Genomic DNA, 15754 nt, shown 5'->3' with positions numbered 1-15754 from the left:
TGCATAGTCTCAAATCAATTTAAGATGAATTAGATTCATGCAAAAAGTTAATGTGATGACATAAAAGTTAGTCTGATTTATAGTCAACACATATTTTCCTATAAACAGTTTTCTTAACCATGTAAAAAGTGTGACCAACCAATGTTCTTAAGTAACCCATTGATGCATAGCCTACTGACTAACTCTGCCCTCGTAGATATTTTTAAGTTTGGTTTTACTAATGTACAGAGTTATCTGTTTGTATATAGTCTACATTTGTTTTACACTACAAAGTTAGAGCTGATAGTTACATATGTTACATACAACATGCAATATTTGCTGTCTTTTCTCTTAGTAGATATTATTGGAGAGAATTGTTGGAAACTCAGAAGCAATGTGACATCTGTGTCTTAATATATATATATATATATATATATATATATAAAACCAAATACATACACACACATATATATATATATCACATGTATATAAAATCACATCACTGCAAGCTTCTGTAGATAATGCACATGATATAATAACAAAATAAATATAATTTATACTATTTCATTTATAATTTATACTCATTAGGATGACACTACCAAAACTTAGAACTATATTGACAATTATGTAGAGAAATTAGAACTCATGAATTATGGGTAGAGGTAAAATGATGCAGCTTCTATAGAGAACAGTATGATAACACTGCAGAAAACACAGTATTGTTGGGATCATTTATTTTGATATTTATGATTTTATATTATTATATTTATTTGATATATATTCAAATAAATGAATATTGGGATCTGAGGAAATAATTATATACTCGTGTTCACAGAAACTTTGTTTACAATATCCAAATTGTGTAACAGTGGAGTGGCTACTGGTGCATAAAAATGAAACAAACAACAGTAAAACATTAAGGGAATTCTGACAACTGTTAGAAGTTAGAGTTTTAAGACCAGAATGTTAACTACAATAAGCCACTTTATTAGCCTATGGTAGCTGGATGAATTAAAGTAGTAGGTAGTTATAATTTTGCTCTGTAAAAACATATTTGGGGATAAATAGATGCTACTGTAGCATGGTAAGATGATATAATAAATGCTACCAAAATACTCAATTAAGACATTTTTCATCTCCTTTTATATTTAATATTTTTAATTTATTCTCTGAGATTTTCATATATGTGTACAATGTTTTAAGTATTGTTACATCCACTCTCTACTAATACTGTCACTCCATCTCCTGCAAGTTCCCATCCCCAGAATTGCCTCTCAACTTCAAGATTTCTTTTTTATAATACACCACTGGTTCCAGTTAGTGTAGCCTCTATGTGCAAGGCTGTAGGGTCATCCACTGGACCATCTGCAACATACCAGTGACCAAACCTCTGAATAAAACTGGCATTTCCTCCCCTAGTAGCCATCAACAGCCAGCAGCTCTTCAGCTAGGATTGGCTGCACTTGAGCGCCTCCCCATCCCTACTTGAATGTTGAGGGCTTGATCTTGCATAGTTTTTCTGCAAGTAGCCATTGCTGCTATGAGTTTATGAATGCACTGGCCTTATCATGTCCAGAATATTTTGTGTTGTTTAGTTTATTTAAATCTGTGTTATCCTTTTTGAGAGAGGCTCTTATTTTGTGTCCTTGTGTTGCTTGGAACTCTCTTTGTGGCCCATGTTGGCTCCACACTTGCCTGTCTTCACTTCCCAAATGCAGGGGCTACAGGCATTGGACAACCTGTGCAACTATTCCAAATTTTAATGAGTTAATTTTAAAAGCTTGTTAAAGAAAGGATACAGTTCAGTTTCTAAACGTTAAATAGGCTATGCTAACTTAGTTTATTGTTTATTAGTTGGGTTTATGGGGTTTCAAAGGGCCCTTTATTCAAATACACATTCTGTTATTTCAAAATGTTATGTAAGACCACATAAACACACACACACGGTGTGGGGTGGGGGAGTAGAGATACTATGAGAATAGGTTAAGCATCAAATATATTGTGAGAGTTTAAAAAGAACATATGTTCAAACCTTAGTCAAAAAATGCAGCTCATGTGTATATTGCATTTACCTGTACAAAAACTGTATTTAGTTATACTAAAATTATTTTATCATTTTCTAAGAATATACTCTTTTTGAAAATCTGTAACTTTTATTCACTGCTATCTATATGGGAGATGCTTCTAATATATTGGAAAGTAAAGAGAACAAGATAAAAGTGATTACATGTTACTTATTTTGAAGTGATATTTTGGCATTTATCAATTATCAGTGAAATACATTCATTAAGAATTAAATGAATTGCCACTAGCTTGGTACAGTTGTCTCTGTAGGCTTCTCCATCATGATCTTGATGCCCCTTGCTCATAGAATCCCTCTTCCCTCTCTTTGACTGGACAGGAGCTCGGCCTGGTGCTTGGTTGTGGATCTCTGCATCTGCTTCCATCAGTTACTGGAGAAAGGCACTAGGATGACAGTTAGGGTATTCACTAATCTGGTTACTGGGGTAAGCCAGCTCAGGCACCCCCTCCACTATTGCTAGTAGGCTAAGCTGGGATCATCATTGTAGATTCCTGGGAACTTCCCTAGCACCAGGTTTCTCCCTATCCCCGTGATGTCTCCATCTATCAAGATATGTCTTTCATTGCTCTTCCTGTGGAGCCTGAAGTAGGCCCTCTACATAAGCAAGACTCTTGTGTAGCTTGGTCTGCTTAAAAGGCCCCTGGCAGTAGGATCAGTATGGTGATATTTTATTTGTACTGAAATGTGACTTGTATGTTAATAAATAAAGTTGCCCGGGGGTCAGAGCTATTAGCAAGCCATATTGAAAGCTGGGTGGTGGTGGTGCACGCCTTTAATCCCAGCACTTGGTAGGCAGAGCTAGGTAGATCTCTGTGTGTTCAAGGATACAGCCAGCATTGGAGACACATGCCTTTAATCTCAATACCAATCACAGAAGACCTGGAGGTCTGTACAGACTGGCAGTGACTAGGAGGTCATGTGGTTGGGTTTATAACCAATAAGAAGGCAAAACAGAAACTCTATAAAAAAAAAAAGACAGACACAGGAAGTAGATCTCTTTCAGAGAGGTACAGCGACAGTGAAGGGTAAGGTTCTTAGTTCTTAGCTATTGCTCTGACCTCTTGGCTTTCATCTCTGTATTGGCTCTGTGTTTCTTATTTAATAAGATGGTTGGTTACATCTACAGATCAGGATCTATCCCTGGTGCTTGAGCTGGCTTTTTAGAGCCCACTACCTATGGTGGGACACTTTGCACAGCCCTGGTGCAGGGGGAGGGGCTTAGAACTGCCTCAACTGAATGTACCAGGCTCTGCAGACTCCCCATGGGAGGCCTTACCTTTTTGGAGGAGGGAATGGGGGTGGGTTGGTTTAGGAGTAGGCTGGGGGTGGGGAGCAGGTGGAGGGAAGAGAGGGGACCTGTGGTGGGTATATAAAATAAATAAAAAAAAATTCTTAATAAAGAAAAAAATCTTAAAAAAGAAAAAAAAAGAATTAAATGAAACTATCATGTAAAGTTTTGTTTAAAATAAAAGTTAGAAGCACACATTAAGAACTTGAAGACTGAGTAAAGCAAATCCTCATTAAATGTCACTGTATTCCCACAAATTGCTGAGACATGGACATAATTATGAATCATTACTCAAATATCAATATTTTGCTCTTTAAACTTAACTCCATGAATTGAAAGTTGGATACACAATTTATCTCATTCACACAAGCAAAATGAACATCTGCTAACTTCCTGTCATGGGAGTGTGGCTGTGGTGGGCAGGGTGTGAACAGAGCCTCTGATGTGTAATGTTCATCCCATCTGCACACCAGGTGGCATTGCATGGCTAATCATGATAACACACGTCAGGATTCTTTACATATTTGGAGATAAGAAAGTCGATTTATTTAAACTTTGTTTAAAAACTTTTTTTTCTTATATGCTCACAGCAAATATCCTTAAAATTATATTGAAAGGATTACAATATTTGAGATTTAAGTTAATTGGTGCACTAGTATTGTTTTTTCTATGTGCAAATTTGTGACGTAATTTACAGTATTAACTAATGTGAGTTTAATTAGAAATGAGTAGGAGAAGTAAACAAAGTTTTGTCTGTTGAATTGAGAACACAATTGTACTGGCTATTCCTTGCACAATTCAGAGAGAAGATTGGGAGCAAATTAAATTTGATATAAGTTTTAGTTGTATTGCTTCTAAAGTTGCTTTGCTGTGACAGCATGGCTCTGGGATGGACTTGAATGGGGCAATGAGGGAAGGAAAAACAAAAACACAGATATACCACAGATATACAGATAAGCAGTGATTGAATAGTTCTAGTCTCTGATAGAGAAATTACAGGACCTCAGAATCTCAATGTGCTTATTATATTCCCTTGGGTTTATTGTATACAGCTGAACAAGGAGGCGGCATTATTACATACAGATAAAGAAGGGAGCAGGGTTTATAGTATACTACACCTGAGTCAAGGAGATGCATTCAGTTAATCTCATTATGATGCAGTTTCTGTAGGAGAGCAGTGTAGTGGGTAGCTGCTCTAGCTATGACTTTAAAGCATTGCCTCTACTGAGGGAACAGATAACTGTTACAGGTACCTATGACCCTGAAGGACATGCCAGGCATGGCCACTTGGAACCCTGAAGACCTGGGATGCACATAGGCAGTTCTCTCTTAGCCTCTTTGTGGTACTGGCTGCTGAGATATTGGACCAGGCAAATCAGCATGGGACATAGCTCAGCTTTCCTGGACCCTACCATAAATCTCTATGGTAGTGAGTTAACCCCCAGGTAGATTCCTTTGCTCATTAAATAGACTCCACAGATTTCTCGAATTAGTGCAGTCTATAGGATATTAATATCCAGAGGGAGAAAGCTGTGGAATAATTTCTGAACACTCTATCATCATTCATACCTGAACCAGAGGAAGGCTTTGCCATTGCTCTGAGCCTCACTTCGGGGGAAGGTTTTGCTATTTTCCCAAGGGTCTGAGGCTACTGTATTAGACTTGTCTATGTCAACAACACACATCCACTCAGGACTGCACTTACTCAGGGCTTCCTATGCTCCCTACAGTTTGCTACATAAAATTCTCTGCATCAGGGAGATCTCTGAAAACAGCATCTTGCTTTAGAACATACAGTTGAAAGGCACTTAAAGTCAGAGATGTGTTTGTATGCCAAAGATCATTAGCCAAATTCATCTTGTTAATTAAAGACAGTATAGCCTAATTTTACAAATAGGAAGTAATAGATAACAAATTATCCTGAAGTTTCATATTTCTGTATTACAAAAGCATGACTATTATAAAGAAATAAAACACATATTGAAACAAAAACCATTTTCCTCTAATTCACATCAATCTCTTGCCAGTTCTGTAGTTCTTCTGTCTCTTGCTCTTCATTTATTTATTTATTTAATTAATTAAAAATTTACATTTATTTTACATCCCAATCACATTTCCCCTCCCTCCTCTCTTATCATTCCCTTTCGCCCCTCTACCCACCCCAATTCACTCCTTCTCTGTCACCATTCAGAAAGAAACAGCCTCCCATGGCCTCCACAAAGCATGGCACAACAAGTTGAGGCCTGACCAAGCTTCTCCCCCTGCAGAGACAGCTGACCTGAGCTCTGGGAGCTCAAGGACCCTGGACCAACAGTTAGGGAGTCTTCATGGGACGGACCTAGGCCCTCTGCATGTGTGTGCCAGTTGCACAGCTTGGTGTTTGTGGGGGTCCTAGCAGTGGGATCAGGACCTGTCCCTAGCACTTGAACTAGCTTTTGGGAACCTATTCCCCATGTTGGGTTACCTCACTCTTCATTTTATGTACAATACTGCTTTTTATTTTCCCAAATTTTCCGTAGTAATGATTGACACAAAACCTAAAATAAACATAATTGTGTAGTTTATATTAAGAGAATAGCTATGTAGTAGCACAATTCATAGTTTCCATTTGAAAAATCACTATGAATAGTTCACATACATTCAGTGAGGTCTGGAATTCTTCACAGGCAACTGTATTGAATTGGAGGAGGTGTACTACAGTGCCCTTAATGTTTCATTGACAACACACACACTACCTTTATTATGTTTATCACCTTCCAGTGTCCACATTTGACTTCAAGAGGATACATCTACAAAAACAATCATAGCTCATTTCACGAAGTACATGCCTGCGTCCCATTAAAATTCTTATATTTAAGACGTAAAATTCAAGTTTATATTGGAGGATGGCACTAGGATTTAGATTCAGTATAGGGAATCACAAATTTAAAGTCCACCACTTTGGGATTAACATTTATTTAGAAACAACAGCAAAAAAGAGGTTTTAAAAAAGAGAACAAAGGGGTTGGGGATTTAGCTCAGTGGTAGAGCGCTTGCCTAGCAAGCACAAGGCTCTGGGTTCAATCCTCAGCTTCAAAAAAAAAAGAGAGAGAACAATTAGATAAACAAAGAAAAAAACTCTGTAAGCTCAATAACCATCTGAAAGCCAGGAAGCGGCCCCGACTAGAACCCAAGCATGTTTTCCCATGATCTCAAGCCTTCAGTTTCTATACCATATGAACATTGATGTGTGCTATCCAGTCTGAGTTCTTTGACCAGAGCAGCCACAGAAGATGATGACTGTGCTCACAGTATATGCTCAACAAGTCCCCTCCAAGATTCAAATGTTAGTGTTCTTTCCAAAATGCAACTAGTAGCCTAACAAGTGGGAAAAAATAAACATTTTCCTTACTTCAATGATTTAATAATCCTTTTATCAACTACTTTGTAAGAACTCATTAAGCCACTGGGAACACTAAAACAAAATTAATTCTTACATAATGAAAACACTGGTTTTTCCTTCTTTAGTAAGGGTAGCCATAAGGGAAATATATCTTTAGTTCATAAAACATACAGGGAGAAACGTAACAGAAATCCCTCTCTATTTTAAAAAAATCCAAAGACGATAAAAACATTTGAAAATAAAAAATATCATTTATACTTTTTCATAAATTTCATTAAATAAAAATAACAAATCTTAGAAAAACATTTATTTTAAGTATATAATGATCAAATTAATATATGACCAAATAAATATATGTTTACCATGGACAGTATTTAAGAATTTCCACTTATAAGAAAAGCTAATGTCTTCAAAATAGTTTTCTTTTTAGCTTCATTTTTTAAATGTATTTATTGTATGTGGGGGGAGCATATATAGATGCAGACAAGAGAACAATGTGTGGGAGTTTATTTTCTCCTTTTAGTAAATGGTACTCATAGACCAAACTCAAATTATTATCTTGCCTGTACCCACTGAGCAAATTCATCAGCCCTTAAAACAATTTCTTATATAAAAATAAAATACGTAACTAAACCTCTATAAGAAAATAAATCTACTCTTAAAAATTAACTCCAAATCCTCAAAGCAAATATCGTAAGCGTGTAATTCTAGATGCCACAATAAGGCCTAAATAGAACAATTCGATAAGAATTAATCAGAGCCAATGAACTTGCCTTTGAATTTTGGAGGACATGGATGGAGGGAGGAAAGGAGAGGACGAAACAGAGGACAGAGGCGGGGATGAATGAATTTTAAAAGGTTAAATGGTAATATCTTGAACCTTTTCAAGCAATAACATTCTTATTCTCTCTTCCTTTTTCTAATTTTCTTCCCTCAAAAATTTTAGTTCCCCAAATACATTATTGACAAACTGTGACAAGAATATGCTGAAAATTTTGAGTATCAAAAATGAAGTATATTTGTACTCACACGTTTCAAAGAGATAATAAACACATCTAACCAAAATAATAAAAGGGATACTAAATTCCTTTATATTAATGTAACATGAGTATTTCATTATCAACATGGAAAAACATTTGTTCGGGTGGATCAGAATGAGAATATCATGAAGGATTTGCTCTGTGAGAGGAATATTCTAAAGAGTATTGATATTAGCATCAAGAGAGATTCAAGAATTTTCTCAGTGGGGAGAAGCATATAGATAGAATATTGGGAAAATGTGCTTTGGAAAGATGGCTATTAAATGATGGTTGAGTTCTACAAATGGTAACTGTAAAACAAAAAGAGTAGTGTTGTAGAATATTAGTTTAAGCTGTGTTAGGTTTGTTGATGTTGTGGAATATTTGTTTAATGATACAAAGGTCTGTTGCATTATTTTGTGTTGCATTTGTTTAACACTGTAAAGCTGTGTTATTTAGCCTGTCTAAAACATCTGATTGATCTAATAAAGATCTGAATGGCCAATAGGTAGGCAGGGGAGGCCTAGACAGAGCTGCCTGGCAGAGAGAATAAATAGGAGGAGAAATCTAGGCTCCCAAGTAGAGAAGACAGGGAATGAGGAGTAAGAGAAGGAGGAGAGGAGGGCACCAAGGACCAGACACCTAGACGCCCAGCCATACAGCCAGTCACGGAGTAAGAAGGGAAGAAAGATATATACAATAAAGAAAAGTAAAAATCTCAGAGGCAAAACATGGAAGAAGAGATGCAGGATAATTCAAGTTACAAAAGCTGGCTAGAAACAAGCGAAGCTAAGGCTGCCCATTCATAAGTAAGAATAAGTCTCTGTGTATTCATTTGGGAGCTGGGTAGTGGGCCCCCAAAGAGTAAACAAACAAACAAACAAACAAATAAACCACACAGTAGATTCATACAGTTCCAATATCCTAAGGATATTTTAGTTCATCCTGAGTGTCATGAATATTGAGTGACAATGTATGTGAGACAATTGCTTTACGTAGAGAAGAATATCATGTGGACAAGGTTTACCCATGATCTTTATCTCTGACAATCAATCTATTTCAAAATTATTGCCAACTGTGTGAACTTAGAATCAGAACAAAAAAAAATTGGCCATCTTCAAAATAGAGTTACCTGGGGCCAGCAACAGAGCTGAGTAGGTAAGGGCACTTGAGTCTGTGTTCGATTCTTGCACTCATATGGTAGAAAGAAACTACTGACTCTAAGAAGCTGTTCTTGCCTATATTCACACATACTGACATGTCTACAAAATATATTAAAACATAATTTAAGCACTGAAGACAAAATAGACTTACTTGGCTATCACATGATATAAGCTAAAATCACTCAGGGAATACTAATTTAAGTATCTGTAAAAGAACACTGACAAATCTTTCTCAGAGTCTATATTATTTTCTTCTATTTTCATAAGGTGACCATCCTACCACCTGCTTTTGAAGATTAATATGTGCTTTCTATAGATATGTTAATACGATCAAAGAATAATTGCCCTACATCTCTTTTATCCCCTCTGGGGCTTTTCATGAACTCATTAACAGATGATTTAATGAACTCTCAGCTGGAATTCCTTTTCCCTCATTTTCAAATTCTTGGGAGCCATCTCACAATTATAAGAGAGTACTTACAAGTGATACTAGATTAAACAATATTACAAATTAAAAAAGTAATATTCACAGCAACATATCATGCCATTTTGCTTACAGTTAAGTCGGGTTTATTATTTTAAATAATGTATTTATAATTGTGGATATTGAGTAGGTAACCAGTTTTTATCTGGGGCGCAGAAGTAAAGTGGATTGTCTAAAAACTTTATTGTATTTTTCTTAAATAAATAGAAAACATACATGATTATCTACAATTTAGAAATTCCTGATTAAGAAACTAATTAAGAATAACTTTTGCAGAGACGAATTCTGGCTGTAAGAAAGCACAAGAGAGTTAAGGAAAGGCCACAGAACAGCAAATTTAATACCACAGTTTCTCAATGGATTTTCTTAATTGTAATTATCTCTTCTTCAGCTATTATAATATTTGGTAATCTTCACATTACAAAATAGTCGTCTCTTCCAGTAACTAAATGAAAGGAAAAATAACCCAAATGGTTGTAACAATGAGAAATGAAACTAAATATAGAATCTAATTTTTCAAGAATGTATGTTGGTGTTTAATAGCCTTAAGTGAAATGTTATAATGCAGGAAGGTGTCCTCAGAACACATTCACTTTTGATCTTGGATCTAGAGAAGACTTTTAATCTTAGGGGATGACATTGGTTAGCTTAATCTTACTTTTCCTATAAAATTGATTTTCCATGATTAGTGACCAATTGTTGGTTGATGTTAGAATGTTTGGAGTTGTATGTTGTATGTTGTTCTGCTTTTCTTAAACTTGACTCTACTTTCTATAATGACTGCTAGTCACACCCACCTCCAAGGCCATGCCAAGAGTTAATAGATTGGTTTATATTTTAAATGGAGCCTGGAGTCCCATTAATGTTACAGTGGTAGGTGGCAGTACCACCACTCTAAAGGCAGCTCTTCTTATTTGTTCATTTCATTACAGTGGTAATACCAACCATACAAAAAGTGACAATGTACCATCATAGGTTTTATTTGTACTGGAATACATAAAAATCATCAATGTTTTAAAATATTCTAGTCTTTTATTTTGGTAAATTGTTAAAATTGTTACATTAAAATTCAATACTAAAGTAATACTTACACAGCTCCTACTATGTCCTAGGTACTCAGGGGGCTATTTATTGATTTATTTATTGGTGGTACTACCCAAGGTCTCAAGCACAGCATATACTCAACCAGTCCTGTAATCTCCTTTATCCACATAGAAATAGAATGGTATAAGGAAGCTTAAAGACAGCACAATCAGACCCCTTGACTTTGACATGTTGACAGTGTGGCCAAAGGGACCAGGTAGGAAGGTGCCTGCAACAGGGATCCAGTAGTAGTAAGTAATGGGAGTGGTGTTAGCAATAAGGGACTCAAAAATGTCTTCTGGATAAACACAGAAACATGTCATCCCTGCAATGTCTGCCTGCTCACATTGTGCCAGATTGCCTACTGTGATGTGGAGAAGAATTTCTAAGCATTCTTATTAAATAAAAAACACAGAGCCAAATATAGGAGTGAAAGCCTTAGAGATCAGGGAAACAGGAATAACCACCAGCTAACCTTACTTCACCATGCTGCAGCTTCCAAAGTGCTACTTCCTGTCTACCTGAGCCATTATTGCCTTGCTGTTCTACCCTCTCATTAGCTCTTAGCCCAGCTACCTCACTTCCTTGCCATTGACTATCTGTACAGACCTCCAGGTCTCTATGGTTGGTACTGGGATTAAAGGCATGTGTCACCATGCTTGGCTCTGTTCCCTAGTATGGCCTTGAACTCACAGAGATACAGACAGATTAAGGGCATGTGCTAACATTGCTTAACTTCTGTTTTTACTAATAATGGCTGACCTTTACCTCTGATCCCCAGATAAATTTTATTGGGGGGACACAGATAAATGGTGATGGTCATGGAAGATAACCCTGCAACATTCTTCCTTCTCTGAAATTTCAAAAATGAAATGAACTAACCCAATATAACTTAAAGTTACATTGATTATCTGAGGGTATCTCAGCCAATGGTTCTTCTCTCACATGTTGCTAAACTTGTATTTAACACCACTATATTTTGTAAGGGTGTTAGTGTGAACCACCAGAAAATGGACAACCCAGAAGATGAATGAAGCAATGAGGATGTGTCTGCTCCTTAAACATCTGGATCTAGAAGAGGCTCACCTTCCAAATCCTAATGCTTAGTCCAGCCTTCATGTTCTGTGATGTGGTTGTTCTATTCGAATCACCTGACATTTCCTAACTCTACTTAAAACGAAGCATGCCCCTGAATTTAGATTTCTTTGTTATTTTGATCTTTAGCACTGCATACGGAACACCACTGTCATTTTGTCCTTGCTTTATTCATATGCTTCTTATTGGTAGGTATTAGATATACTATATTGGAAACAGTGATTATTATCTCAGAATTCTTACAATGCACAGCTATGGTTATCAGATTTTTGACTATTAAGCCACATTAAATGTATTTTATATATAATATAGTATGTATGTACAAACACATACAATAAAAATAAACACATATAACAATGTTTCCACAAAGTAACACCCTAAATATATACAACACAACATTGGTTCTTTATAACATATTTTTCTTTAGAATTTCCTTTTCTGCTATTTTCTTTTTTATTATTTTTTATTAATTTTACATACCAACCACAGAGTCCCCTCTTATCCCTCCTCTCACTCCCCCTACCTTCCCCCTCCTACCCCTCATCCACTCCTACAACAGGGTAAGTTCTCCCATGGGGGGACAGTTAAGCCTGGTACATTCAGCTGAGGCAAGACTAAGCCCCTCCCTGCTTTATCAGGGGTAAGCATGGTGTCCGACCACAGGTAATGGGAAGACAACCCCAGATTAGACTACTAGCAATAGTGAAGAGGATGCCTGAACTGGCCTACCCTGGTAATCAGATTGGTGAACACCCTAACTGCCATCATAGCACTTTCATCCAGTAACTGGTGGAAGCAGATGCAGAGATCCACAACCAAGCACCAGGCCGAGCTCCAGGAGTCCAGTCAAAGAGAGGAAAGAGGGATTCTATGAGCAAGGGAGGTAGGGGTCAAGATCATGATGGGGAAATCTACAGAGACAACTGCTATTTTCCAAAATAAATAAATAAATAAGACAAATAAATAACAATGGATAGACTCTCTCATACTGATTTCAATGAGCAAAGAGAGCTAATCAATATTTTGAAAAAGCTGTGGAGAGGAGACATTCTAACTCCCATTCTGAGTACTGACAGTAACACACTGTGTGAGTACTTTTATTGAAGTAAAAATATCAAAATTCTAGGGCCTTCAATCCCAAGTTGTCTCAATGACAACTAAGTCTAATGTGAATAAACACAAAGTCTCATCTCAGTAGTTAAAAGGTACTTAATCATTCACAAAATATGCATGCAGTGAGATACATACCTTAGTGGATTCAATTAGTGTCTTGGGACGTGGAACATGAAAGTGATTTTTTTCTAGCAATATGTACAATATTTAAAATGAGCAACCATGAGAATACAGTTATATTAATTCAATGTGCTTAATGAAGTATTCAAAGTTACATCTAATAAAATATTTTTCTTTTGATAAGATAATAAAGTAAGATAGTAGTTGTAAATACTGGAGAACTATATGGCATTTTCCATTTAAAAAGATCGTTTTGTTTTTGTTTTTTTTTAATTACTAAATTACCATGTTAGCCAATAATGAAGCCCAAAGTACTAAGATCATTTCCTTTCTGGTTAGGTGACTCAAGAATTTCACACATCAAACACCAAGGACAATGCACATTATGGCAGAAGCACTATGTACCTCTTTCCTCTGTGTCGCTTGGATATTAGGAACCCAATGTCCATTTACCTATGGTCACATTTCCAATCATCATTTGCTGCTAGCTATGTTTTATGATTAAGTTATAGACAATAAGATAGAAGCAGGAGTGGTGTGTTCAGCTTCCACACCACAAACCTAACTACAAGTGTTGCCTGTGAACACGAACATGATTATCACTCATGAACCAAAGAAGGAAGTGCTGCATCAAACATGGTTTTCCCTGTTCCTTGAAAGTTTCCAGCATAAGCTGAACACTGCTCCAGTCTCCAATGTGTGCCTAAAGCAACCAAACATATCTCCCAAATATCACGAAGTACCCATTCTACCTCTTTTTTAAACTCAATGAGAAAAACTAGATAAAACAAGTGAAAGAAGGCTAGTTATGTTATAGAAGCAAGAGCAACAAGGATGTGAGGCTTTTCAAATACAGTTACATGGTAATAGAAAGATCATAAAGTCCCAAATGGCCAAGGGGTGTCAAAAAAGCCTTTCCTAGGAGATATGGCTACTTGTCTCCCATAGACAGAAGCATTTCTTCTGATGACATAAAACTTCCTTGTGTATATTTCATACAAAGTACTGAAATAGGACATAGTTGCATTCCTCATATCAACACACCAAAATGTCAAAGGATTTGCTTTTCAGCATGAGAATGTACAATATAAATGCAAAAGGGCTGCACATTATATGCATTTCAATCACACAGTGCAGGGGCCAACAGAGACTGGTCTTGAAACACTGTAGCTCCATGATAAACTGACATTGTAAGGGAACTTAAGGGAAAGAATTCTAAGAAAGACCTGAAATGTTTTTTTTTTTCCAAATAGAAGGCATTTCTGACTGCTAAAATCACCAGATGTTATTAATCTCTTAATTATTCCAAATTTTTCTTTCTTTCTTTCTTTCTTTCTTTCTTTCTTTCTTTCTTTCTTTCTTTCTTTCTTTTTTTTTGGGGGGTGGTGGTGGTTCGAGACAGGGTTTCTCTGTGTAGCTTTGCACCTTTCCTAGAACTAGCTTTGTAGACCAGGCTGGCCTCGAACTCACAGAGATCCACCTGCCTCTGCCTCCCAAGTGCTGGGATTAAAGGCATGTCCAACCACCAAATTTTTCTAATGCAGGATTACTTATGTGTTAAACTTGGAACTCTTCCAGTGATGCTATTTGATTGACCCCTGCTTCCTGAGTTCAGTCATTCTTTATAGAAGTGTCCTTAGAGATAGGTGGAGTTGTTCTAGGATGTTCTACTATAACAGCAAAAATGAATCTTTGGTGTCTAGCTTCTGTAGGAAACATAATGGTGGATTTTAGTGTTGTTGATGGCATCACAAGACATAATTCCTCTCTAAACCTTCCACTTACCATGGACCAAGAACTTGTGAACAACCAGAGGCAGGGCAAAGCAGGAGGTCTTACAGATTCAATAATTCTGGGATCATCGAATATACTTTATAGACACTGTGCTATGTCTTTTTTCTCAGTAAAATCATGAAGTTGAAAAGCAGATCTAAATTCAAAATATCTTTGAAAGGAAAACCTAGGGAGACTAACACATCTCTTCTTCCCATTATGAGTGTATAGATTGGTCATTATACCTAATGTAAATGATATAGAAACATACTAATGACGATGGTACTAACAAGGTCTGAGAGGAGGTCCAATACTACAGAAAGATAGCAGATTTACTCTTTTTTTTCTGTAAATAATTTTTAAATCTAAATGCAGTTAGTGACAGAGCTTCCCTTGGTTGTGGTACCAATGCTGAAGTAAAGGAATGTATCATTCGAATGAGCAAAATCTGGTTAGTAAAGAAGCATTAATAGGTTGCACGCTACAAATGTAATGAGACCTCTACCTTTGCACCAAGCTTTGCTGAGGACTACCCAGCATACAATCACTGAATGATATGGAAATGTTTGCATCTATGCAGACAATACGCAAATGTTCAAAGATTGTAGACTGAAAAAGATATTGGTTGAAAGACAGACAGGTGGAGTTGTATTTAAAAGACTACTGATTTAATATGCTCAGTTCACATCCCAGAATTTTCTAGAGTATAACATGGAATTGAAAAAAATAGAAATCTTGAAAAAAGATGAAATTTAATCAACAATTTGTGTTCTCTGTTCTCTCAGTAAATAATAAAGTAGAAGGGAAATTGTTTGAATATTCATATCTGTGATATACTTTCCAAAATATTTGGAGAGTTCGTAAAATGAATATAGAATAATGCCAACTGTGTATTTCATTATTAGTCAATTGTATTAAGATTAACAGAAAGCTACAGCATCTAGCCAGATTTTGAGTTATCACATCATAGAGGGCAATTTTCAATCTAGAACCCACTTCTGGTGCTTCCAGTGCAGTGGGAGGCCTAAGAAAATAAATATCTCTTGGTGAAGCTTGTTCTCAATGCACATGAAGCAGCACAAACAGGCCTGTAACCACAGGATCCATGTGTACCCAGTCATTAAGGTGTATCAGTCCATGGAAGATGTGGGTTCCTTTAGAGAAAGATCTAA

At 36.4% G+C, this 15754-nt stretch overlaps 1 protein-coding gene across 2 annotated transcripts in view; it reads right to left on the bottom strand.

Annotated features, from left to right (window-relative positions):
* Positions 1-15754, bottom strand: part of Dpyd (dihydropyrimidine dehydrogenase) — an 849077-nt gene that overhangs the window by 580557 nt on the left and 252766 nt on the right. The gene's annotated exons all lie outside the window — the stretch shown is intronic.

The sequence above is a fragment of the Peromyscus californicus genome, unplaced genomic scaffold, assembly GCF_007827085.1.
Source record: "Peromyscus californicus insignis strain IS unplaced genomic scaffold, ASM782708v3 Scaffold_9__1_contigs__length_137607984, whole genome shotgun sequence".
NCBI classification, from domain to species: Eukaryota; Metazoa; Chordata; class Mammalia; order Rodentia; family Cricetidae; genus Peromyscus; species Peromyscus californicus.
The sequence above is the reverse complement of the archived record's forward strand: the minus strand, read 5'-3'. Positions and strand labels throughout refer to the sequence as shown.